This window comes from Schistocerca piceifrons, chromosome 5, assembly GCF_021461385.2.
Source record: "Schistocerca piceifrons isolate TAMUIC-IGC-003096 chromosome 5, iqSchPice1.1, whole genome shotgun sequence".
NCBI classification, from domain to species: domain Eukaryota; kingdom Metazoa; phylum Arthropoda; class Insecta; order Orthoptera; family Acrididae; genus Schistocerca; species Schistocerca piceifrons.
Genome location: NC_060142.1, coordinates 284955196 through 284981510, shown reverse-complemented (window position 1 = coordinate 284981510; position 26315 = coordinate 284955196).

Genomic DNA, 26315 nt, shown 5'->3' with positions numbered 1-26315 from the left:
TAAATCCTGACATTAAATTAACCAAAGTAATACGATCAACGAGTGAGCAAATGGAATACCACAGACTAACACAAGAACGCCTAAATGCATGTCATACCTTCCCACCGTGAAACAGACGCAGTTCCGAGGGGAGAAACGAGAACAGAAGCCGAGAGCAGAATCGCGTAGGCTAGGAGGCTCTACGATAAGGAACGGACACCCACGTCGCCAGCTGACCGCCAGAACCACCCCCCAGCCCATGTTAAAAGATAGAGTCCTCCAGAACAGTATAGATCTTACGATAACACTGAAAGGGCCACACCAGCTGCAAGTTTTAGCGTGAGACTTTCTCGCGTCTCTGTTACGTAACAAACATTAAAAACATTGCCCCACCACGAAAAGTATAACGTTTCTCATTGGATAGACAGAATTTTTGTAGGCGGAGCTTAAGGTTAACATTGAGACCCTGATTGGTCAGTTGAAAACACAGCCAGATAGCTTTTTTTAAACCAACTTCGGTAAATTGTAGTAAGGAGAAGTTAGGGGAGAGTTGCTTCCGAGACGGCGAGGTGTGGAGCTGCGTCGCCCGCCGCCCCCTGTGCTGCCTAAACACCGACAAGGTAATGAACGCATGCGATGCCGGATTTTTGAGCGCATAAGGATTCACTCAGAACTGCAGAAGTCTCATCTGTTACATCCCCTTTTTATGTAATACTAGTGTCGATCGTCAATTAAATCTCATGGTGTTCACATTTGCTACTTGAAGTAAAAATCTGAAACGCGATGATTTTTCTGTTATATAATTATTGAGAAGCCACATCAGCCACTGTAATTTACGACAAGTTAGATAAGTAATTAAAGATAATTGAGGGTCACTGTAGACCATTTTGATAGTTTTCTCTTTTATGAAACTTAACTTAAACCTAGATTATAGATGTGATATGGCATAGGTCATCCTTCGATCCATTGTAGAACTTGGAAACCCATTCAGGGAATATTCGTTCACATTTTTGTTGAACGCAGTTGGTTTTTATCATCCTGTATTAAAATATTTACTTTTATCAATAGTGCAATTTTTAAACAATGTTTTGTGAGTAGAATAAAATTTCCAATGGTAAACTTAACTGCTTTTTCGACGTTATTTTACAAGCTAACTAAAATTAGGAAAGCCTTGAACCCCTTCCACTAAATTTAATTAGTATTAAGATTCTTTTACAGTGAGTGCAGTGGAGCGGACGCTGAAATCATTAAGTATTTGATTATATCATCGCTAGTGTCACTGAACTCTTCTGAACTCTACATGTCATGTGTGGTCTGGCGTCTCCTTACCAGCAACAGGTCCCAGGTTCAAACTAGTCAATTCCCTAAAAAACACGCTCAGAGGGTCGTTGCGCGAAAGTGGTAGAGAGACACGACTTAGAACAAACAGACACCACGCAGAATGTTAGATGTTGGCTGGAAGACTATGTTTTTGACAACTGTATATCCTGTAAATTGAAGTAGGAAAAGGAATTATTGATACCAGTTGCATCAGGACTTTATGCAGCACCAGCGGGGACAAGAGAAAACGCGGGATGGACTGGAATTCGAACCCGGGAGCTGCTGTTTACTAGGCTGTTGGGTTAAACACTGCACCACCCGGAATCACAGTGTTTATCGCAACTTCGCGGACTACCTCAGCACGCCTCTCGGCCGACCCACATTCCAATCTATTCTATGTCCTCCATGCTCGCTGCTTAGAGATTCGCACTGGAGGTCAGATGTAAGTGTGCTTCCGCAGTGAATGTGACGGATCCATTGCCCACCGAGGCGAATCAGTTATATGAATGCTTGGTGTCTCTTCTTTCGCACATATTAGAAAGAGCAGACACCAAGCATTCTTATTTGTGTATATCTCCCGAACCCTTGTTTCCACCAACTATATGGGCCGAAAGCTCGCATACCTGTAACCGTACCACCAACAGTGATGAAGCTTTCCATTCTAAACTGAAAAGTTCGTTTTACACTTCACGTCTTTCTGTCTACCCTTTTGCAGAGATTCTACTTGAGATCCAAACACACATACGTGAAAATCGGGAGTGCGAACAGTGCCAAGCGGAAAAAAAGTTGAGAAGAATGCATTTTCGCGGGAGCAGATGGAAGACCTGAGGAAATGAGTCGTCGATTGGTTCAGTTCTGTTAAAAGACTTAGCATCACGTTTTTGCCCCAAGAACTGAAGAAGAAAGCGGACGACTCATTTCTGACGATTTCATGTTTATCAATGATATATTTACTAACTGATGTTTCAGCCACAAACGATAAAATCCAGGCTATTAAGCAACTGATTGGCAGCAATCCCAGATTTTCCGACTATGAGAATGTTCATACGTTGATTCTTTAAAAGCTCTCTGGCCAAAAAGAGGATTTCTATCGCCGAGGAACTGAACGACTGGTAGAACGTTCCAACTGTTGTTTATCGAGACTTGGTGGCCACGTTGTATAATATCTGTGTCACTTTGAAATGTAGGGCAGCACTCAACAGAAATTGCTTGGCTTTGTAAGTTAATTTTTACAGTCGGCTCGCATTTTTTTTATTAGCGAACAAGAGCATCAATGAACATAAAAAAGTCTTCCACCCATTTTCGGTTTGTCCCAAGAGTAGGTTGAGACAGAAACTGCATATCATCATTTGCTTTGTACAGGTGTAATTTTATGCCAGGTTCTACATCTACATCTACATGGATACTCTGCAAATCCCATTTAAGTGCCTGGCAGAGGGTTCGTCGAATCACCTTCACAATTCTCTATTATTCCAATCACGTTTAGCGCGCGGAAAGAATGAACACCTATATCTTTCCGTACGAGCTCTGATTTCCCTTATTTTATCGTGGTAATCGTTCCTCTCTATGTAGGTCGGTGTCAACAAAATATTTTCACATTCGGAGGAGAAATTTGGTGATTGGAATTTCGTGAGAAGATTCCGTCGAAACGAAAAACGCCTTCGTTTTAATGATTTCCAGCCCAAATCCTGTATCGTTTCTGCGACACTCTCTCCCATGTTTTGGGATAGTACAAAACGTGCTGCCTTTCTTTGAAGTTTTTCAATGTACTCCTTCAGTCCCAGCTGGTAAGGATCCCACACCACGCAGCAGTATTCTAAAAGAGGACGGACAAGCATAATGTAGCCAGTCTGCTTAATAGGTCTGTTACATTTTCTAAGTGTCCTCCCAATAAAACGCAGTCTTTGGTTAGACTTCCCTACAACATTTCCTATGTGTTCCCTCCAATTTAATTTGTTCGTAATTGTAATACCTAGGTATTTACTTGAATTTATGGCTTTTAGATTAGACTGATTTATCGTGTAACCGATTCACGCATTCAAATTTGTAAAATTATTGATCGTGAACAAGACGACAGTGACTGTTAGAGAGGTTACTTGGTCTGAAGAAGAACAACAGGAATGCAAGGTGTCTAGGGGAAGTAGGTAGAAGGCGGTTAGGACAGCCGGGTAATGGCAACCTAACAGATTTAAAGAGCTCCCTCAGAACTCGCTTCCAGAGCCCCGTAGTACGAGGGGTGTTCAATAAGTAAAGCAAGGAAAAAATAATCGTTCAAATGACTCTGAGCACTATGAGACTTAGCTTCCAGGTCATCAGTCCCCGAGAACTTAGAACTACTTAAACCTAACGAACCTAAAGACATCATACACATCCATGCCCGAGGCGCGATTCAAACTTGTGACCGTAGCGGTCGCTCAGTTCCAGACTGTAGCGCCCAGAACCGCACGGTCACTACGGCCGGTTGTAGAGTCCACCCTTCATTGGGCTAAGCAGATGGAAGTCGGAAGGTGCGAGGTCCCGGTTGTAGGATGGATGAGGGAGAACAGTCCAGCTCCTCTGTGGGGGGGCATACTTATGTGAGGCCTTTGTTGGTTATCATGGAGAAGCAGAAGTTTACGGTTTTGTGGCGATGAACACGCTGCAGTCGTTTCTCAATTTCCTGAGGCTCTCACAATGCAGTGTGAGGGAGGACATCGAACAGAATAACCCCTTCAGAGTCCCAGAAGACCGTCTCCATGACTTTACCGGCAGAGTGGGCTGCTTTGAACTTGGCGTGGTGCCATTCCATTGACTGCTGTCTGTTTCCGGTTCGAAGTGATGAACCGATTTTTTGTCACCTGTGACGATGTTCGACAAGTAATTGTCACGACCAGCCGCATAAACCGCAAGCAATTCCGCGCAGACGGTCCTTCGCTGCAGTTTATTGTTTTCTGTTAGGCACTGAGGAATCCAGCGGGCCGGCCGGTGTGGCCGAGTGGTTCTAGGCGCTACAGCCTGGAACCGCGCAACCGCTACGGTCGCAGGTCCGAATCCTGCCTCGGGCATGGATGTGTGTGATGTTCTTAGGTTAGTTAGGTTTAAGTAGTTCTAAGTTCTACCCGTGGTCTGAACTAAAACAACTAGTTACTGGTTTAGAATTAAAGGATATATGGGAAATCAAATACCCCTTCACTGTTGAGTTCACTTATGCCACGGCAATATCACGTAGCAGAATTGATAGACTATATATTTCTAAAAATCTTGAAACTTCCGTGACAAAAGTAGAAACCATTCCTATGTACTTTTCAGACCATTCATGTGTCTTAGCTTGCATAAATCTAACAAGACATCCGGTTCGCCGATTCAAGAATCAGTGAAATTTGAACACTTCCTTGTTAGTAAATCATGATTTAGAAGATCTGATTAAAGAAACATGGGCAATATGCCTGCGAGCCCGTAGTAGATATGCCACTGCTATTGACTGGTGGGTTAAAATAGCAAAGCCAAAGTTGAGGAAAATTCTTATTCAATACAATGCCCAGAGCGCAAGGGAAATGAAATGCACTATAGAGTATAACTATTCTGTTTTGAGAGATCTATATGATCAAGTCTCTGCAGGTTCCTCACTTCGGATAGCAGACATCAAAAAAGTCAAAGCCAAGTTACTTAATATCAAGAGAAGTCAAATGGAAGGGTTGAAAATAAAATCGAAGGCAAATTCGGTGTCAGAAGACGAAACTACTTCCCTATATCATTTAGTGAAGCATACGAAAAACGGGAGAAGGACTTTTATTGATGAAATTCGAACAAAACACGGTACGATTCTCAGAACCCAGCAGGATATCATGGACGAGATTTATCGCTATTATTGCGAGCTATATTCTGTACATCAAAGTAGAGATGCTTCCTTGGAATAATTCCTTGACATCCTAGCCCCACAGCTGACAGAAGATGACAACGAAAATTTTCTCGAGGTTGTCAGTAAAGAAGACGTGTATGAGACTCTGTGCGCCTCACCACCAAAAAAATCCCCAGGACCGGATGGTCTGCCAGCAGAGTTTTACATCCGTTACTGGCCAATAGTATGTGCGAAAATCGCGGACATTGTAAATGAGGTTATTCAGGGTAAAACGATTCCGGCTGAGTTTAAGGAGAGTAAAATTGTTCTGGTGCCAAAAAATAATGGAAACAAAGATTTAAATAATTTTCGTCCAATTTCACTGCTGAATTCTGATTATAAATTAATAGCTAGAATAATAAACAAGAGAATTTCATGCCTTACAGATAAAATTATTAGTCAACATCAGAACTGTGCGCTAGGCAGAACCATTTTTCAAAATCTAGCGGAATTCAGAGATATCATTGCAATAACTTCTGTAACAAATCTAAAGTGTGCCTTATTGTTTTTAGATTTTTATAAAGCTTTCGATGTAGTAAATCATGAATATCTTCTACAGACATTGAAGAAAATAGGTTTCAACGATAGGGTCATACAGCTGATTAAGAATATAGCAACTGGAATAAATGCTAAAGGAGCGGTGAATTGTCAACAATCCAGGCCGATGCAAATACAACGAGGTGTTCCTCAAGGAAGTCCTCTGTCCATGTCGCTCTTCGCCATTTCGCTCGAACCTTTCCTCCGACATGTCCATGCTAGATTAAAAGGCTTAACATTATCAGGAAATAAAACAGTTATAAGAGCCTATGCTGACGATATAGGGGTCATTATAAGGAATAATGACGAGGTAACCACGCTAGCAACCGTGATTGATTCGTACTGTAGAGCATCTGGAGCCAATGCAAACGAAAAAAAAAGTAAGATTTTAAATCTCAGAGGTTTTGATAATATCAAGGTCGAGTGGACAAAATTAGTCCGACAACATAAAACACTTGGGATCACCCTGACAGCATGCCCTATGAAAATGACGGCTTTAAATTGGAAAGCTGCAGCAGATAAAGTGCAAGGAGCCATTGTAGAGAATTTAACTTGATATATGAACCAAGTTCAAACAACACAGTATATCAACTCATGCATCCTTGCTAAGGCTTATTATACTGCCCAGCTGTTTCCAATACCGAGAATGATAGCGAGGAGAATAATGTCCAAATTCACCAACTTTTTGTGGAGAGGTGAAGTGTCCAGAGTACCTGCTAAAGTAGCCACTTTAGATCCTAAACATGGTGGACTAGGATTAACTGATATAACGGATAAAGCCTCTGCTCTTTTTATCAAAAGGCAAGTTAATTTAATAAGAGACTTGCGAGAAAGTATAACCAGCCAACTTTTCGAGATCATTAAACCTCCAAGCCTGCTTCCCCCGATTGACGTGCACAATATCAACAGTCGCTTACAGCACGTGAGGATTTTCTATGTTGAGTTTAGTTATGTCAGTGTCGAACTCAGGCAGTCCCGACACTTAACATCGAGAGCCATAATGCGGGAACGAAATAAAAGCAAAGGAAGAAACAAAATAGAACGACAGTTTCCAAACACTGAGTGGACTGAGATTTAGAAAAACATTAGTTCTAATGTGCTCACGTCTAATATAAAAACGTCATGGTACAAGACAGTTAACAACATAGTTAGCACCAATGAAAGACTGCACGCAATCGGACTCTGTGAAACAAATTTATGTCAACAATGCCATCTAGTTGAGACAGTAATTCATATATATACTTGCAGTGGTCACATGAATAGTTGGAAGTGGATCCGGGAGCAAATAGCTCTGATTACAAGAACATCCCCTCAGTATATATCGCTGTCATTGATACACAGGCCTGAAGCACGCTATTTCCCAGAAGCAAAAAATAACGCTGTGTACTGGTTGCTGGGAAATTTTGTTAACTACGTCCTTAACAAATTAGGATCCGATAGCATCATAGAGTTCAAGGTACCCATGCTGTGTGTTCCACAAAATTAGAAGTTATTCGAATCATAAGAAAAAGTTCGGTAATATGTTAAAAATTGTATTTGAAAGAATGGGCATTGGTTAATATAAAAAAGAAGACTGTGTTGACAGTGATGTATTGTTGTTACCTTAAGGATACTATTTAAGATTTTACAGTATATTTATGATGTATGCCTTTTCAACTTCAGAGAGTAGTTTTTGAAATTTATAAGCTAATGTACAGAACTTATGTGACATTGAGGTTGAGTGTCTAATAGTGTCAAAACACAAAACATTAAAGGTGCATTATTGGCTCATACTAGAAATTTGGAAATAGACAGTTTCTATAGAAATGTCCTTGTCGATTGGTTAAAACCATAAGATTCTATTTGATAAAAGTAATATTCAATGGCTGGCACATTGCCCTGTTTATTTTTGCACTGTGATGTGTTAGTTTCGCAGTGAAAGACTGATTATATAGATCTGATCACTCCAGATACTTAAGATTCAATTAATGTCCAGAAAGTGTAGTTGGAAGGCTAGTCAACTTTATTATATATCTCCTTTCTGCCATTCTCAAGTATTTCAGAAATTGTCTAATATGATTATTAAATTGTTTTATATTTAAAATTATCCCAACAATTTGCTGATATCCATCATAAAGAAATTATGCTTCTGCAAAGATTGCAGCTCATGTAATTCAAAGTGCAGATTTTATTCTTCAGGTTGAAGTTTGAATGTCTTTAAAAAAAATTTTCTTGATGTTTAACTTAATTCTTTCTGGTAATTAGTCAGTAACACAATCTTCTGTTGTCTTTCCTTAACGTCAGCGTAACTGAAATGATCAAACCGTTTTGTTTAAATAACTTCATGTATGTGTAACTTAGTATGTATCTGGCATGTGTAACATTGTTTTTTTAATAAATGTTTTATTAAAAAAAGTGATCTAGGGGTAGGATCTTTGATTAATAATCAAAAACGCCTTCGGTCCCGGGTTCGATCCCCGCCACTGCCTAAATTTTGATAAATAATCAGCAGTGGCGGCCGAAGACTTCCGGCATAAGAAGTCTGCCTCATTCTGCCAACGGCGTTGTCAAAGACGGCGGAGGAGCGGATAGAGGTTCAGGGGACTCTCTTGTCCTAGGGGTGGGAAATTGCCCCTAAAGGCGGAAGAATCAGCAATGATCAACGACATGAGGGTGCAGAAGGCAATGTAAACCACTGCATTAAAGACACGTAACGTGTATCCACAGGACATGTGGCCTGTAATTGAAGAAGTGTCATGATGATCTCTCCATTGGCAAAAGATTCCGGAATAGTCCCCCCATTCGGATCTCCGGGAGGGGACTGCCAAGGGGGAGGTTACCGTGAGAAAAAGATTGAATAATCAACGAAAGGATAACGTTCTACGAGTCGGGGCGTGGAATGTCAGAAGTTTGAACGTGGTAGGGAAACTAGAAAATCTGAAAAGGGAAATGCAAAGGCTCAATCTAGATATAGTAGGGGTCAGTGAAGTGAAGTGGAAGGAAGACAAGGATTTCCGGTCAGATGAGTACCTGGTAATATCAACAGCAGCAGAAAATGGTATAACAGTTGTAGGATTCGTTATGAATAGGAAGGTAGGGCAGAGGGTGTGTTACTGTGAACAGTTCAATGACCGGGTTGTTGTAATCAGAATCGACAGCAGGCCAACACCGGCAACGATAGTTCAAGTATACATGCCGACGTCGCAAGCTGAAGATGAACAGATAGAGAAAGTGTATGAGGATATTGAAAGGGTAATGCAGTATGTAAAGGGGGACGAAAATCTAATAGTCATGGGCGACTGGAATGCAGTTGTAGGGGAAGGAGTAGAAGAAAAGGTTACAGGAGAATATGGGCTTGGGTCAATGAATGAAAGAGGAGAAAGACTAATTGAGTTCTGTAACAAGTTTCAGCTAGTAATAGCGAATACCCTGTTCAAGAATCACAAGAGGAGGAGGTATACTTGGAAAAGGCCGGGAGATACGGGAAGATTTCAATTAGATTACATCATGGTCAGACAGAGATTCCGAAATCAGATACTGGATTGTAAGGCGTACCCAGGAGCAGATATAGACTCAGATCACAATATAGTAGTGATGAAGAGTAGGCTGAAGTTCAAGACATTAGTCAGAAAGAATCAATACGCAAAGAAGTGGGATACAGAAGTACTAAGGAATGACGAGATACGTTTGAAGTTCTCTAACGCTATAGATACAGCAATAATGAATAGCGCAGTAGGCAGTACAGTTGAAGAGGAATGGACATCTCTAAAAAGGGCCATCACAGAAGTTGGGAAGGAAAACATAGGTACAATGAAGGTAGCTGCGAAGAAACCATGGATAACAGAAGAAATACTTCAGTTGATTGATGAAAGGAGGAAGTACAAACATGTTCCGGGAAAATCAGGAATACAGAAATACAAGTCGCTGATGAATGAAATAAATAGGAAGTGCAGGGAAACTAAGACGAAATGGCTGCAGGAAAAATGTGAAGACATCGAAAAAGATATGATTGTCGGAAGGACAGACTCAGCATACAGGAAAGTCAAAACAACCTTTGGTGACATTAAAAGCAACGGTGGTAACAATAAGAGTGCAACGGGAATTCCACTGTTAAATGCAGAGGAGAGAGCAGATGGGTGGAAAGAATACATTGAAAGCCTATATGAGGGTGAAGATTTGTCTGATGTGATAGAAGAAGAAACAGGAGTCGATTTAGAAGAGATAGGGAATTCAGTATTAGAATCGGAATTTAAAAGAGCTTTGGAGGACTTACGGTCAAATAAGGCAGAAGGGATAGATAACATTCCATCAGAATTTCTAAAATCATTGGGGGAAGAGGCACCAAAACGACTATTCACGTTGGTGTGTAGAATATATGTCTGGCGATATACCATCTGACTTTCGGAAAAGCATCATCCACACAATTTCGAAGACAGCAAGAGCTGACAAGTGCGAGAATTATCGCACAATCAGCTTAACAGATCATGCATCGAAGCTGCTTACAAGAATAATATACAGATGAATGGAAAAGAAAATTGAGAATGCGCTAGGTGACGATCAGTTTGGCTTTAGGAAAAGTAAAGGGAAGAGAGAGGCAATTCTGACGTTACGGCTAATAATGGAAGCAAGGCTAAAGAAAAATCAAGACACTTTCATAGGATTTGTCGATCTGGAAAAGGCGTTCGACAATATAAAATGGTGCAAGCTGTTCGAGATTCTGAAAAAAGTAGGAGTAAGCTATAGGGAGAGACGGGTCATATACAATATGTACAACAACCAAGAGGGAATAATAAGAGTGGACGATCAAGAACGAAGTGCTCGTATTAAGGAGGGTGTAAGACAAGGCTGTAGCTTTTCGCCCCTGCTCTTCAATCTGTACATCGAGGAAGCAATGATGGAAATAAAAGAAAGGTTCAGGAGTGGAATTAAAATACAAGGTGAAAGGATATCAATGATACGATTCGCTGATGACATTGCTATCCTGAGTGAAAGTGAAGAAGAATTAAATGATCTGCTGAACGGAATGAACAGTCTAATGAGTACACAGTATGGTTTGAGAGTAAATCGGAGAAAGACGAAGGTAATGAGAAGTAGTAGAAAGGAGAACAGCGAGAAACTTAACATCAGGATTGATGGTCACGAAGTCAATGAAGTTAAGGAATTCTGCTACCTAGGCAGTAAAATAACCAATGACGGACGGAGCAAGGAGGACATCAAAAGCATGGCAAAAAAGGCATTTCTGGCCAAGAGAAGTCTACTAATATCAAATACCGGCCTTAACTTGAGGAAGAAATTTCTGAGGATGTACGTCTGGAGTACAGCATTGTATGGTAGTGAAACATGGACTGTGGGAAAACCGGAACAGAAGAGAATCGAAGCATTTGAGATGTGGTGCTATAGACGAATGTTGAAAATTAGGTGGACTGATAAGGTAAGGAGTGAGGAGGTTCTACGCAGAATCGGAGAGAAAAGGAATATGTGGAAAACACCGATAAGGAGAAGGGACAGGACGATAAGACATCTGCTAAGACATGAGGGAATGACTTCCATGGTACTAGAGGGAGCTGTAGAGGGCAAAAACTGTAGAGGAAGACAGAGATTGGAATACGTCAAGCAAATAATTGAGGACGTAGGTTGCAAGTGCTACTCTGAGATGAAGAGGTTAGCACAGGAAAGGAATTCGTGGCGGGCCGCATCAAACCAGTCAGTAGACTGATGACAAAAAAAAAAAAAAGTTCTAGGGTACTGATACCTAAGCAGTTAAGTCCCATAGTGCTCAGAGCCATTTGAACCATTTTTTTTAATCCAGCGGGCACACACCAGTGAGTACCCCAGCTGATCGACAAGTGTTCCAGCAGCACCAGGAGAGATGTCCAGTTGTGCAGCGAGACGATGCGTTGTGATCTGTCGATCACTTCGAATGAGAGTGTCCGCACGTTACCATATTGCAGGGGTCATAGCTATGTGCGGGCGGCCGGCAAGCGTGAAGTCGGACAAGTTTGCGCGACCTTGTTAAGATGATGACAGATGCCACGTCCAAGGACTGACCTTGCTGTTTTTTTCATTAGCAGGTCTCTGTAGTCATTCTGCAAGCGCCTAGGAATATCGGCGATGCTCTGGTTTTCCGCCAAAAAACTGTGTGACAACGTTCTGCCTGGAACGCACCACCGTTGCAGACCATTTTGAAGGCTATATACAGCGGCGCCACCTATCGGAACTTCATGAAACAGTAGGGACTGAAGGTTGGATGTTCTGTGATTTTCCACAGCAAATTCTGTGTTTTTCATTAAACTGGTAGAAAAAAAAATGTGTTGCATTACTTACTGAACGCCCCTCGTAGCTATAAGCCCCAGTGGCGTTGAGAAAATGCTTAAATGTCCAAAATTGGTGAAAGTTCCAAGGCCCCATGAAATCTGTGAGATACGACACGCAGTTTACATTTGAGTTAGATTCACGTTGATCCATAATATACCGAAGCACGGAAGAAAGAAAAAACTGATCTCTAGCTGCAAGGTCGTACCCGCTTAGAAGAGGTGTACCAAAAACATCGTCACAACTACCATTAATTATCTATTCATCTGTTGTAAATTAAGAGCCGGCCGGGGTGGCCGAGCGGTTCTAGGCACTACAGTCTGGAACCGCGCGACCGCTATGGCCTCAGGTTAGAATCCTGCCTCGGACATGGATGTGTGTGATGTCCTTAGGTTAGTTAGGTTTAAGTAGTTCTAAGTTCTGATGACCTCAGAAGTTAAATCACATAGTGCTCTGAGCCATTTGAACCATTTTTGTAAAGTCAGAACGATTTATGAGCTCAAATGTAATGACATCCCCCATGATAACCAGCAGGTTCTCCGAAGGTAGCGGTCTTGCGAAACCCAGTGTGCGAATTTCTCACATGGCATTTTGAATCCTTGGATGAAGACAGTCAAGCAGAAGAACAATTTATTGACATCTATCCTTATTATTAAAACTACGATAAAGTGAAACTGAGATTGGATTCAGGATTCCTTGGTGGAGGATATCATTCATTTTGGGTCATAGACAGATACAGAAATAACTTTAGGCGTGCTCCAGGAAATTTAGTAGGAACGTTTCTGATACGTGTTACAAACCGGACGCAATAGGAAGGACCGGACCTCTTTGCTTTTTTCTTTTATCACTCGTTTATTACATCAGAGAAATACACATTTTAAGACAAAATTTAACTACATGAAATATTGCTCCCAGTAAAGGTTAACATAAGCAAACTTAGTTCTCTTGAGGGTTTCCGCTAGCAACAGATTTTAAGAAGTCAATGTAAGGTTTATATCAATTCAGCTCAAACACGTAGCTAGTGATTGAATCACGACACAGACACTTTAACAATTTCGGCAACAAATAAATAGCGTGAATTTGTACTTACAGTAACCAACTAATCAACAGCCTTGCCGTTGAATAAGTAGTAAGCCATTTGGAACGAATTAGCAACACCCAGCAACTAGAGGAGTTAACACCAACAGTCTTAATATGTTGTTCCCCATTAAATAAACAAACTTACAGTAATTAAATGAATAACAAATCAAACATACTACGCTCCACTCAAACTCTTCAGTGGAAGCCAAGCCAAAATGAAGATTCCATTAATTGACTAGCACTGAAGTCACACTAAAGCTCATCTCTGTGTTCCCAGACACACATGGGGCAAACTTATACATGACAATATTTTGAAGGGAGAACATCAGTAAAACCGGTAGCGGAGCTAACTCGTGTCACTGAAAATTGAGGTACTAGACCGGGGCACAACAATGAGGTTGCCTTAGTGCTATACTGCGCTCCAAATTATTAATTCAAATGGCCAATTCAAAATTAAGTACACATAAACCAGCATTAATTAACGAGGAGTGACACTAGGTCGCTCGAAGGGATGACAACACTTAATCGAAAAGACGAATGCCGGAGGCGGCAGTAACATCAAACACCTTCTCCGAGTTTTAACCAGGAGTCACTTCCCGCTATACAAGTAAACATTTAACCAAGCACAAGGAAGGAACCCCAGAGAGAAAATTAAAATAGAAACCCCAAAAGATTATAAAGGACAGGGAACCCCAACTATTTAAATTTAAAAGAATTAGCTTTCCCCAAAGACAGTGTAAACGCTAAGGCCCCACTTATGAGGCCACCAAAATTGGTTACAAAAAGTCTTATACATTTTCTCCTTTTCTTTAAAAGAAACACAAGGCTGCTTAACTTCTGCTGGACGTCCGGTATGGCTCGTGTAGGATACACCAGGCAGCAACCCAAGCTAGGCGGTCGCAAGGCACGGCGAGCAAAATCAGGAGAGCAGACAGGCAGGCAGCCAACACATATCCTCCATGCTGAACCGGCAGACCGCGTACAACCAACTCCACATATACGTGGTTGCTTCCCACCTCGTACCTCGCGGCGGCTCAGCAGGTAGTCCGAGCAAACATCAACTGCCCCTCGCCCCGCGAATGCCGAAAACAACAAGACAAGCAAAGATAAGAAACATTCGGGATCGATAATGGACATTTAATAGACTGGCGCGCCAGTAGGTTTAAGTAGTTCTAAGTTCTAGGGGACTGGTGACCTCAGAAGTTAAGTCACATAGTACTCAGAGCCATTTGAACCATTTTTGTAAAATCAGAACAATCTATGAGCTCAAATGTAATGACATCCCCCATGATAACCAGCAGGTTCTCTGAAAGTAGCGGTCTTGCGAAACCCAGTGTGCGAATTTCTCACATGGCATTCTGAAGCTTTGAATGAAGACAATCAAGCAGAAGAACAATTTATTGACATCTATGCTTATTATTAAAACTACGATAAAGTGAAATTCCGATTGGATTCAGGATTCCTTGATGGAGGATGATATCATTCGTTTCGGGTCGTAGACAGATACAGAAATAACTTTAGGCGTGCTCCAGGAAATTTAGTAGGAACGTTTCAACTGTCAATCGAGTTCCAAAGATTCCCTACTGAAATTCTCGCTGCCCTACTGTCTAACTGTTGGGAAATTTCATTTTAAAGGAAATAGTCCTACAGCAGCCCTCCATGCATACAATAGTTGAGGATGAAAGATATTAAAAAAATTGCTATCAAAACTAACGAACAGTTTTATTGAACAAAACTGATTACAGTATCAGAGTGTAGAGCAAGATTTGGGAGGAGTTGCGTTTGGACAGGGGACTGCGCAAGCATGAGCTTTTCTTTTTAATGTCCTTTTATTAACAATCTTGTAACATGGAACCTCCGCGCTTGATAGCAAAAATCTCTTCTCTACCAGAAATCTAAAATATTCCACTCAGAAGGAGATATAGTAAAACTGATACTTCACATGGACAGAGTAGTATAGTAACAAAAAATAGTATTCCCAACAAATCCAAGTACTTCTTAGACTATAATCTATCTCAGTTCAGGTGGCCTTACAGCTGGTCACCAACAAAACAGGACCAGCATCAGCGTGTAATAACTTTTGGAACAGGCTCACAATCACACTGAATAACTGAGACAGACAACTGCTACTGAAAGATCTAATCTATACTACGAGTACTATCGACCTCCGCCGTTTACGAAACCAATGCTAACAGACAACACAACCACACAAACCTTACTACTACACAGACAAAGAAACGTAGCACAATATAGAATACGTTATGACTATTACGCTACGGTGAAATCACCATCCCTTCATGAACGCTAGGATCAAGAAAGCGATAAAATGCGACACTGTTTGTACCATGGTGCCACCGTGCGATAACGTAGGTCACTTGACACAATTCGTAGCTGCTTCACCGTGCTTCAAAATCATCACACCAGGCACAAGCTTATTTCACGTCTCGCGACATACACCGCACCACTCTAATTTACTGTTCTAAAATTATCCGCTTCCCAATAACTGATGTGGGCACAACACTTTCAGCTCTGCGTGATTTTACAGCATCTAAGCTGTCCATCGTTCCTGATCTCTGGCTGTGAGTTGCCGCCTTCTTCTGGATGCTATGCCGATTGTCGGCACGATTGTGTTACGGCCGCGAGTGTGAAGGCCGATATTGGCCTCGTCAGAGATACTGGGGCGCCGAGTTGGCGGCGGGTGGCCCTCTGGCGACGAGGAGAGGAGGGTTGGAGAGTACAGAGCGAGAAGGACAGAACGGCAGAGTGTTGGGATCCGGATGGCCCGAAATGTGTATTAATAGTTTTGGCCCTCTGTGGTAATGAACTGATGGTGAAACTGAGACGCCTGGGAATTCAACGCTGCTGTGGAACGATAAGCCGTGGGCTCTGCAATTGTATGGACGCAATTTACGACGAGCTGTGGCCGATGTCGTTTGTAGGTGTTTCGCCGCGGCAGATAAACAAGACAGCGTGGGCCCAACCTGAACACGCTGTGCTGTAGCATGTTCGCCCACAATAAGGATGTCAAGATGCTGGAGAAGAAAGCAGTGGAATACGGTACGAGTATTAACCTTCAGTGACTTCTGCGGTGTTAGTTTACTTAACTGTGTGGACAATGAGGAGTAACTGTCACTTTTCAACGAAATTTACGATTGTGTGAATGTGTGGCCAATGCCGGATGGGCGTTGTCATAAAGTTATTGTATTTCTTATTTCTGAACACAATTTTCTGTTATCAGAATTACTCATTGGACAGATTTGAAATTGTCAGTTCTGCGTTCAGCAGGTTATAAATACTGGAATTTGACAAATATGCTAACTGTGAGTTTGGGATATGTTTTTATATCTCCGTGTTAAATGAAAGTGAATTCTGAAGTTTGTGAGGTACCTTTCTGCCATTATTATTCTGTAAGTTTTTATTTGGAAGTGATGTTATTTCTACTGTTCTTGGTTAAGAATTTATTAACTGATTAATCAAAGGAACAGTTATTTAACCAGCCTTTCTATGAAGTGTTGTAAGACTTGTTTTTCAGTGAACTATTATTAATAAATTACGTAAATCAGTAATGTTGTGTAAGCAGTTATTGGAGGCACCCATCATCATTAGCCAATCAACCATGACCAGCTGGGAACGGGAATTGATGTAACATTAGGGGACTAGAGGCTAGCCGGCCGGGGTGGCCGAGCGGTTCTAGGCGCTACAGTCTGGAACCACGCGACCGCTACGGTAGCAGGTTCGAATCCTGCCTCGGGCATGGATGTGTGTGATGTCCTTAGGTTAGTTAGGTTTAAGTAGTTCTAAGTTCTATGGGACTGATGACCTTAGCAGTTAAGACCCATAGTGCTCAGAGCCACTTGAACCATTTTTTAACTAGAGGCTATTTGTTAAATTGTGGCAACGCTAATCCTGTTGTTTGTTGTTATTGTTGAACTGTCTAGTCGCTCCTAAATTAAATACAGATTCCGCACAGTACCAGCAGAAGACACAATCTGCTCTCCAAGTAGACAATGTCTGCATACAGCTAACCATGTGCCGTGTTGACCATTGCGACTCTGCATCTCACACTGCCCGGCTACATGACACTCTTCGTTCCACTTTCTCTTGCTTGCTGGCTTCCAATGAACTCACTCGTTCCACCAAGCATGTGGAGCCTTCAGCGGATGACTGCGGTCAAGTCCACGCCCAGCCTCGCTGTTAAAAGACTGCTACAGGTGGCATACAAACGAGGCCCTGATGCAGACCTCGTATGACCCCCACAGCGGCACAAGTCGTTGTGGCTTCTGCCAGTCTTTACAGCTGCCTGTGTCCCAAGGTGGCTCCTAGGTCAGCGAAGCCGATCCAAAACAATTGTGACCATGCACTGCCCCACAACTTGTCAGCCGCTACTATAGCGACCACCGGCGCTAGCCCCAAACCGACATCGCCCTTTTGGCTCCGTACTGCAGACTTTTCTTCTGACTCTGTGCTGTGTCATCCCAACAAGACACAGCCGCGGCAGAAGCACCACAGGCGCAAAGATGCCAGTGCCATAGAGACTCGCCATTTGCGCAATTTCCACCAGCCCCATGGGTGGCGCTGAGGATGAAGATATCGACTTCTCCTCGGCCAGTTGCCGCCCGAGTGCAATCCGCACCAATGATCAGACGACAACGGACAGAAGCCTATTCGGCAGATAGATGAGCCTACTTGATCATCGCCCAGGGCTGACTTAAGACAGGGAACGCCGTTTAGTGAACTCTTAGAAGTGAACAGGCAGGTGTAAATTGCGTTTGCTATATACTGTGAAGATTACCTACGATTATTTGCACTTAGCCATTGAGGGCCTTTCTTTGTGTTATATTACATTCAGTGTTGCAGACGTCATTATTCAACAAGTCGCAAGGATAAGTAAACCTTTTTAACTCATTTGTGTGACTTTGTTACTAATTTGTTGGAGTGTTGTAGAAGCATCGTTTTCCTATCCTGTTACCTGGCTGACCTTGGGACATATCTGTGTAATGGTGGCAGGGAGAAACTGTCTTGGCGGTGTACTGCGGCCGGCCGAAGTGGCCGAGCTGTTAAAGGCGCTACAGTCTGGAACCGCAGGACCGCTACGGTCGCAGGTTCGAATCCTGCCTCGGGCATGGATGTGTGTGATGTCCTTAGGTTAGTTAGGTTCAAGTAGTTCTAAGTTCTAGGGGACTGATGACCACAGCAGTTGAGTCCCATAGTGCTCAGGGCCATTTGAACCATTTGGTGTACTGCGCCATAGGCCGTTTCACGAACTCACAAACTCGGCCTATGTTGTAAGTAGGCTGTTTAGGCTTTTATGTTGGTAACGCCACGTAGCGCTCTGAATGAAAATCACTGACTGTGCTGTGTGCAGTCTCTGGCTGGTTGGACTCTTTGTTGGAACATTCGTTTGTCTAGTGTTGGGCGGTTGGATGTGAACAGCGCGTAGCGTTGTGCAGTTGGAGGTGAGCCGCCAGCAGTGGTGGATGTGGGGAGAGAGATTCCGGACGATCGGGACGTGTGTACGTCAGAAAAAGGAAATTTGTGAGACTGGATGTCGTAAACTGATATACTTATTATGACTTTTGAACACTATTAAGGGAAATACATTGTTTGTTCTCTATCAAAATATTTCATTTGCTAACTATGCCTATTAGTAGTTAGTGCCTTCAGTAGTTAGAATCTTTTATTTAGTTGGCAGTATTGGCGCTCGCTGTATTGCGGTAGTTCTAGTAACGAAGATTTTATGAGGTAAGTGATTCATGAAAGGAATAGGTTATTGTTAGTCAGGGCCATTCTTTTGTAGGGATTATTGAAAGTCAGATTGCGCTGCGCTAAAAAATATTGTGTGTCAGTTTAGTGATGATCAGAATAAGTAAAGAGAGAACTGTCTGAGTACGTTCAGTTTTACTCGGTTTTCTTTGTATAAAATGACGTAGAAATTTACTAGCACAGTCATTCATAATTTTTCTAAGGGGACGTTACACCGTAACAAGTGACAATTCCGCCTCCACAAAACTAGCGGCGAAGCCTTTACTAAACTCTGCACATTCTAGGCCAGCTCACTGATACAGAAACCTCAGCCATCGTACCCACAGACGCGTGCCACACGATTGTGAGAAGCTTCCGGTGCTGGGCTTCAGACGATGTTACCGGCTCTTCTCCGTAGCGCAGACTCACTCCTGCAGTGTCGCCCTGCCTCAGGATAGCTCGTAGTGGCGCTACTAAAGTTTAGATGCCAACAGGCGTGAACTCTGGCTACACACCCGAGTGCCGGATCAATGCTATCACGACCAGCTGGGCGTGCAGGAAGACAACGTGCTGCTAAATTCAATTTCGTGGCGTCAAAGATAGGGCCATGGTAGTTACGATTTTCAACATCTACATAAAAATCCGACTGCAGCTTTCAGTGGAAAAATATAAAAGTATTACATCAAAACTAACAACTGTATACATGTTAACAAGAATCGTTTGCCTTCTAGATTATATTGTTTGCCCAAATTACATAAGGATGCCATTCCAGAACACCAAATAGTGCCGTTCTTTACTGCTCCTTGTTCTTGCTGGAGACATTACAAGACAAAAAATTTAAACCTACGTTTGGTATTAGAAATTCCATAGCTCTTGTTGATACAGCTAAAAATATACAGGTTCCATACATATCTATGCTCGTATTGTTTAAAGCACTAGATTATTTACAAATATCTCTACTGATGAATCTGTAAACAAATTAATAATTCTCCTGCGCAAAACTGAAATAAATCCTGCAGAATTATACGTCATATTCCTTGCTATTCAAACATACGTAAAACATAATTACTGCAATTTCCTCCTAATATCCACTGAAGCTAAGCACTGCATAACAGGAAGCTCTACAGCTTCAAAGCTCAGATCACAGTTCAAGATTCATAAACAAGCCCATCCGTTAGCCCATTAGTCTACATCTACATCTACATCTATACTCCGCGAGCCACCTTACGGTGTGTGGCGGAGGGTACTTATTGTACCACTATCTGATCCCCCCTTCCCTGTTCCATTCACGAATTGTGCGTGGGAAGAACGACTGCTTGTAAGTCTCCGTATTTGCTCTAATTTCTCGGATCTTTTCGTTGTGATCATTACGCGAGATATATGTGGGCGGTAGTAATATGTTGCCCATCTCTTCCCGGAATGTGCTCTCTCATAATTTCGATAATAAACCTCTCCGTATTGCGTAACGCCTTTCTTGAAGTGTCCGCCACTGGAGCTTGTTCAGCATCTCCGTAACGCTCTCGCGCTGACTAAATGTCCCCATGACGAATCGCGCTGCTTTTCGCTGGATCATGTCTATCTCTTCTATTAATCCAACCTGGTAAGGGTCCCATACTGATGAGCAATACTCAAGAATCGGACGAACAAGCGTTTTGTAAGCTACTTCTTTCGTCGATGAGTCACATTTTCTTAGAATTCTTCCTATGAATCTCAACCTGGCGCCTGCTTTTCCCACTATTTGTTTTATGTGATCATTCCACTTCAGATCGCTCCGGATAGTAACTCCTAAGTATTTTACGGTCGTTACCGCTTCCAATGATTTACCACCTATGGCATAATCGTACTGGAATGGATTTCTGCCCCTATGTATGCGCATTATATTACATTTATCTACGTTTAGGGAAAGCTGCCAGCTGTCGCACCATGCATTAATCCTCTGCAGGTCCTCCTGGAGTACGTACGAGTCTTCTGATGTTGCTACTTTCTTGTAGACAACCGTGTCATCTGCAAATAGCCTCACGGAGCTACCGATGTTGTCAACTAAGTCATTTATGTATATTGTAAACAATAAAGGTCCTATCACGCTTCCCTGCGGTACTCCCGAAATTACCTCTACATCTGCAGATTTTGAACCGTTAAGAATGACATGTTGTGTTCTTTCTTCTAGGAAATCCTGAATCCAATCACAAACCTGGTCCGATATTCCGTAAGCTCGTATTTTTTTCACTAAACGTAAGTGCGGAACCGTATCAAATGCCTTCCTGAAGTCCAGGAATACGGCATCAATCTGCTCGCCAGTGTCTACGGCACTGTGAATTTCTTGGGCAAATAGGGCTAGCTGAGTTTCACATGATCTCTGTTTGCGGAATCCATGTTGGTTATGATGAAGGAGATTTGTATTATCTAAGAACGTCATAATACGAGAACACAAAACATGTTCCATTATTCTACAACAGATTGACGTAAGCGAAATAGGCCTATAATTATTCGCATCTGATTTATGACCCTTCTTGAAAATGGGAACGACCTGCGCTTTCTTCCAGTCGCTAGGTACTTTACGTTCTTCCAGCGATCTACGATAAATTGCTGATAGAAAGGGGGCAAGTTTTTTAGCATAATCACTGTAGAATCTTAAGGGTATCTCGTCTGGTCCGGATGCCTTTCCGCTACTAAGTGATAGCAGTTGTTTTTCAATTCCGATATCGTTTATTTCAATATTTTCCATTTTGGCGTCCGTGCGACGGCTGAAGTCAGGGACCGTGTTACGATTTTCCGCAGTGAAACAGTTTCGGAACACTGAATTCAGTATTTCTGCCTTTCTTCGGTCGTCCTCTGTTTCGGTGCCATCGTGGTCAACGAGTGACTGAATAGGGGATTTAGATCCGCTTACCGATTTTACATATGACCAAAACTTTTTAGGGTTCTTGTTTAGATTGTTTGCCAATGTTTTATGTTCGAATTCGTTGAATGCTTCTCTCATTGCTCTTTTTACGCTCTTTTTCGCTTCGTTCAGATTTTCCTTATCAGCTATGACTCGACTACTCTTAAACCTATGATGAAGCTTTCTTTGTTTCCGTAGTACCTTTCGTACATGATTGTTATACCACGGTGGATCTTTCCCCTCGCTTTGGACCTTAGTCGGTACGAACTTATCTAAGGCGTACTGGACGATGTTTCTGAATTTTTTCCATTTTTGTTCCACATCCTCTTCCTCAGAAATGAACGTTTGATGGTGGTCGCTCAGATATTCTGCGATTTGTGCCCTATCACTCTTGTTAAGCAAATATATTTTCCTTCCTTTCTTGGCATTTCTTATTACACTTGTAGTCATTGATGCAACCACTGACTTATGATCACTGATACCCTCTTCTACATTCACGGAGTCGAAAAGTTCCGGTCTATTTGTTGCTATGAGGTCTAAAACGTTAGCTTCACGAGTTGGTTCTCTAACTATCTGCTCGAAGTAATTCTCGGACAAGGCAGTCAGGATAATGTCACAAGAGTCTCTGTCCCTGGCTCCAGTTCTGATTGTGTGACTATCCCATTCTATACCTGGTAGATTGAAGTCTCCCCCTATTACAATAGTATGATCACGAAACTTCTTCACGACGTTCTGCAGGTTCTCTCTGAGGCGCTCAACTACTACGGTTGCTGATGCAGGTGGTCTATAGAAGCATCCGACTATCATATCTGACCCACCTTTGATACTTAACTTAACCCAGATTATTTCACATTCGCATTCGCTAATAACTTCACTGGATATTATTGAATTCTTTACTGCTATAAATACTCCTCCACCGTTGGCGTTTATCCTATCCTTGCGGTATATATTCCATTCTGTGTCTAGGATTTCGTTACTGTTCACTTCCGGTTTTAACCAACTTTCCTTTCCTAATACTATATGCGCACTATTTCCTTCAATAAGAGATACTAATTCAGGAACCTTGCCCTGGATACTCCTGCAGTTTACCAATATTACGTTAACTTTTCCTGTTTTTGGTCTCTGAGGACGGACGTTCTTTATCAACGATGATAATGTCCTCTCTGGTAAGCCGTCAGGTATTTTATCGTTTCGCCCAAAGGGGGGTCCCTCTAACCTAAAAAACCCCCGTGTGCACGCCACACGTACTCTGCTACCCTAGTAGCTGCTTCCGGTGTGTAGTGCACGCCTGACCTGTCTAGGGGGGCCCTACAGTTCTCCACCCAATAACGGAGGTCGATGAATTTGCAACCATTATAGTCGCAGAGTCGTCTGAGCCTCTGGTTTAGACCCTCCACACGGCTCCAAACCAGAGGACCGCGATCGACTCTGGGCACTATGCTGCAGATATTAAGCTCAGCTTGCACTCCGCGTGCGATGCTGGTTGTCTTCACCAAATCAGCCAGCCGCCGGAAGGAACCAAGGATGGCCTCAGAACCCAAGCGGCAGGCGTCATTCGTTCCGACATGTGCTACTATCTGCAGCCGGTCACACCCAGTGCGTTCAATAGCTGCCGGAAGGGCCTCCTCCACATTACGGACGAGACCCCCCGGCAAGCACACCGAGTGCACACTGGCATTCTTCCCCGACCTACCCGCTATTTTCCTGAGGGGCTCCATAACCCGCCTAACGTTGGAGCTCCCTATAACTAATAGGCCCGCCCTCTGTGACTGTCGGGACCTTGCCGGAGAATCGGCCACTGGCCCAACAGGCGAGGCATCCTGTGGTGGCTCGGAAACGATGTCATCACCACTAGGAAGCACCCCGTACCTGTTGGAAGGGGTAAGGCAGCTGCCACGCGGCCAGATCCCACCTTCGCCTTTCGGCCAGGCACGCGCGAGCCCACCACTGTCCGCCATTCACCCTGGAGTGATGGCTGACCGGTAAGATGCTCACTGCCGGAAGACGCAGCGACATCAGGGGTTCCATGTGATTCCAAGGCCACCGAAGTAGGCATAGGTCTCACCACAGTTGCCCCAACGCCACTACGAGCCGACGCCTGAGCCTCGAGCTCGATGAGCCTAACAGACAAAGCCTCCACCTGCCCCCGAAGAGTGGCCAATTCTCCTTGCGTCCGCTCACAACAACCACAGTCCCTACACATGACTATGTTTACCCTACTCTATACGGTGACAAATTCCCAAGATAATCTTCTGATGAGCTACTCTGATAATCAAGAAACACTCACTGAAATACGAGACGTGAAAACTACGCTAGGTTTTCCCAGAAAAACTATTTAAAAGCTAAGCGCAGCAAATAAGTACAAAAACGCTTTACACAAACAGTACTCGCTGCTGCTGGTGCTCTCGCTCTGGCTGTCACAAGACAACGCAATAAACAGCCCTGAGTGCAAAATAACTAAAAAGCTTCATGAAATTCTTTGCAAATCATATACATTTACAACTAATTACTCTGTAAAGAACAGTTGTGAACTGACTAACAGCATCAAAGATGTCACCAAACCTAGTACAGGAAAGTCTACATCCCTTGACATAGTTAACCTTGTAAGACGTGTGTATTTCTATTGTCTATTGTCAAACCACCTTGTATGAAAGATACTTATATTTTATTAATAGGATTAAGAAGGAATAATTAATATTTGTCATATTGGAAATAATTGTGGTAGCAGGGAATGACTGTACCAAAGTATTGTTGGCAGGAGAGACAGCACACTGATATAATTTTTTAAAAGGGCGGGAGAGACCGCGCATTGATACATTTTGTAATGGTAGCAGGGATTGTCTGCACCAGAAAGCATTGTTGGCGGGAGAGACCGCACTTGAGCGTTTGTAGGAAGTCAGTAGTAAGCGACATGTGAAGCGAGTCGGTAGCAGGTCTGAAGCGAGAGGTTGAGAGGAGCTGTATGCCTGCCAGCCACTAGCTATGATTCACAAGAGATTATAAACGGATGTCCAGAGACATCAGCTAACTAGAGGAACTAATATTATTGAATTATTTTTTTGAGAAACTCGAGACTACTGAAGATATGTTTGCGCAATGCTAGTTGTAAGATTATTGTAAAAAGTAAGTCCCATTTGAACGTTTGTAAAATCATTTCATTCAGAATATAATTAATTTTTGCCAGCAATATTGCAACACTGATTATAATCCATCCCAAAAACCATCAACGTAAAACTTTGCAAAATTTTATTGTTGTCAAGAAAAAGTTTAACTATGAATTACGTAACTTCAGTCAAATTAATTAAAGAATAACGTCTGCTTTGCTATTAAAGAATAACGTCAGCTTTGGTAATAAATACAGCCACTTATTATGACAGCCCACCAGCAGCTAATAGAGTATAGTAAAACAGAGTAAGTATATTCATGTCGCAGTTCAATGTGCAGTCAGATGGCGATCCAGTAACAGTAAAAAAAGGTAAGGAACAGTTTTGGGCTATTGCAGGTAACGACTGACGGCCACGACGACGACACATTCTATGTTTCGTCGCAGTAATCAGAAAATCACTTTTAATAAGCAGCATTTAAATTTGTATGCGAAGATTGAGAAAGAGCATTAATTTCAAAGGGAAGATTTCATTTGTTATTATTAAGCAAGAGATAGAAATCCTAAGGGAAGGTTTCATAGGTTATTGTAGAAGGGAAGGTTGCGTAAGAAAAGAGACATAGAGGAGACGGGAAGGTTTCAACCTCTACACCAGTATACCCATAGCAGAAACACTCCGTATTATCAAATATAAGGTGTTGAAACACAAAAAGTTAAGCAATGTATAAAATCTACACGCGAAGGGATCTACTTGAGCTGGTGCTCTCTCATAATTACTTTTCTTTAACAACGAAATCTATACTCAGAAACATGGTCTAGCAATAGGAAGTATCTTAGCTGGCCTGCTAGCTGAAATCAATATTAGTGATATAAAAACCAAATTCTTAAAGCAAACAAAACTGAAAATGACAGGATCATTTATTATAAACGTTATGTTGATGACACCTTGGCACCATACAATGGCACAATAAAAGAAAGTAAGCTTAGCTGAGAAACTTAATACCATACATACCAAAATAAAATTCATAACTGAACATGAAACACAACATAGAATTAATTTTCTTGACCTAAACATAGCCTGTCATAACAACAAACATAAATTCCAAATTTATAGGAAACCTACCACAACAGATGTCATTATAAATAACTTATCATGCAACCAAAATCAATACAAATTAGCATTTTTTAGATCAGCACTCAACTGTGTAAACAAAATTCATGTTGAACCTGATGTAAAAACGAAAGAATTAAACATTTTAAAAACAATAGCGTGCAGCAATGGTTATGATCCATCCATCGTTGACAAATTAGATGAAAAGATAAAAACCAACCAAACAGAATCAACAACACAGCCCTAAATAGCAGAAGAAACTATAAATGTCTCCAAGCCACTCCTCAGTAACATCTCATACCAGTTTGTAAAACTGTTTAGAAAACACAAGGTCAAAATAAGTTACCACACAAACAACAAAATACGAAACAAGATAATTCATAACACTAAAAGA